Raw genomic sequence first — 2558 nt, forward strand, 5'->3', positions numbered from 1 at the left:
ATTTTCCCAGGTGCCTCAGCAAAGTTCATTTTTATTCAGAGGTTCTCTTCTCTTAGATTTCCTGGGACCCCTTGGTTTACGTATTAAGTCCAAAAGGGGTCAGGAATGGACACCATCAGTAAAAGTTCAGGCTGCTGAAGAGTCCAGTGTTTTAGCTGCTAGTTTTGCTTCTGCTGGGAAGTAGTGTTACCTCCAAGATCAGATAATCTAGGGTATGAACAAGATTCTGTCCTTGGCAGAAATCATCATGGTGGTTGAGGACCTATCTACCATAACTCTGGTCATGCAGTCATTCTTCAGGATGCTAGATCAAAAACCATTCTAGCATCTGCTTTTTATGTCCAGGATTATCCTTTTTCTTCCAATTTTCTCCAAATGCAAACACAGCCATCTTTCTTAACTGCTTCAAATCATGGTCCAGTGTAGATTTTCTGGTCGAGCATGGGCATCACAATAGTCCACAGCACAGTTTTCAAAGTGTGGGTTATCCTGCCTTAAATCACCCAATATGATTGTAGGTATGTCTCCTACAGGGGAGGGGAGGAACATGGAGAACCTTGTATATAATAATCATCATCTCTCTTGAGGGCAAAGTCCAGTTAAACCAACCCTTAGTTTACATGATTAAACTCAACAGTTGACATCTCACTCAGTACATTTTTGCATTCAGATGTAGTGTGGCCTCCCATTTTTCTCTAAAAGCAATGACTGGATAATTACCTTACATTGATGTAAACAAAGGATACATTCCAGTAGGTCTTCCAAACATAGGATAACTTCAAAAGTCTTCCAAAATGTTCAGAAGTTCCCTAAAAGATGACTCTCTTTTTAAAAGAATAATAATAATAAAAAAAAATTAACAAAATATAACCCCCGCCCCCACCCCATTTCTGTAATCTTAGGCAAGGGCCAACATTCTGGCAAGCCTTGTTTGGTCACCTGTCTTCCGTACATGGTGGTTACCTGTGAGACGCCATTGTCCCAGACCACATGGTCTCTCCAGATGCAGCTGCCCTGGTGCTTTCAGGTTGTGCTTGGTTCCTGGTGAGCTTTGGTGAATCTGGGAACTGCCAGCCTAGGAGATTAGCCTTTATCATGTCCCACGAGGTTCTTTCTTGGCATTCATCCCCTTATGGGCATTTCCAGGGAGCAATCTACAAGTCTGTATTTGTAGACCTCTTTCTCCTCAACTTTCATCTTTCAAATTCTTTTCTCTTATATGGTCTTGGTTCTTCTGGAAATAAAAGCTAAGGGAGAAATTGCACGTAGGCGACTTTTGATTTCTAGCCTGCCTCAGGCTTCCTCTAAAAAGTGGATGCATTGACTTCTACCTTCTTAAATGAGAAAGAGGAAAATATTAGAAAATCATAATTAGTATGTCAAGACATTATTCTGCCAAATTGTGAGCAATCAAATCTACAAGTGTGTTTGGGAGCCGTATGCATTCAGAGAAGAAGAGACCTTAGAGATCACCAGGTCCAGGGTTCTCATTTTTTATAGGACGAATCCAATGGCCCAGGAGGATGATGACCTGGATGAAGGTCACATGGACAACCCTTTCTATGCATTTGGTTACTGTTTCTGTTGACTCCAGCAAATGCTGTATTAGTCTCTTCCAGGCTTTTGGGCTAAACTCTAAGGACAACTCAAAATTGCTTGGTTTTGACTTTTTGTGTTGTCAGGTCATGTTTGGAACCAAGGGTTTGCTCTGTACAGTGCTAGAACACTGTGGACTTTCAATGGCTCTTAAAACAGCAACAGCACGTTTTTCTAATGCTGGGGAAATGAGAAAGGCGAATGGGCACAGAGCTGGTTTTGACAGCATCCTTGTCTAACCCTGTGAGCACACAGCTTATTTGCTGTTGAAAATAAAGGACAGCTTCATTATTAACTCTTCTCGTGGAGCGGATGGAAGGCATCATTGGGTGATTATGGAAATCACCCTAAACTTCTCTGGTCCTAAAAACTCTCATCTATAAAATGAGTTTAATACATCTTTGTATCCCCACTTCCTAGAGTTATGAAAATTACAGGCATACTTTGTTTTATTATGCTTTCCTTTATTGCACTTCAGATACTGTGTGCTTTACAAATTGAAGCTTTGTGGAAATAGCAAGAAAACCAGACTTAGAAGCAGAGCCTGAAGATGTGACTGAATTGCCACAATCTCATGATAAGACTTTAATAGATGAGGAGTTGCTTCCTATGGATGAGCGAATAAAGTGGTCTCTTTCTTTTTTTTTTTAAATTTTTTCTTTTTTGTTTACAATTTCTTTTTTTAAAAAAAGATTTTATTTATTTCTTTGACACAGGGTGGGGGGAAAGAGCAAGCACAAACAGGGGTAGTGGCAGGCAGAGGGAGAAGCAGGCTCCCCGCTGGGCAGGGAGCCCAACATGGGGCTTGATCCCAGGACTCCAGGATCATGACCTGAGTTGAAGGCAGACACTTAACCAACTGAGCCACGCAGGTGCCCTGAAAGTGGTTTTTTGAGATAGAATCTACTCCTGGTAAAGATGCTGTGAAAATTGTTGACCTGACAATAAAGGATTTCGAATAT

The sequence above is a fragment of the Leptonychotes weddellii genome, chromosome 14, assembly GCF_054177405.1.
Source record: "Leptonychotes weddellii isolate Sample4059 chromosome 14, ASM5417740v2, whole genome shotgun sequence".
In the NCBI taxonomy this organism is placed as follows: Eukaryota; Metazoa; Chordata; class Mammalia; order Carnivora; family Phocidae; genus Leptonychotes; species Leptonychotes weddellii.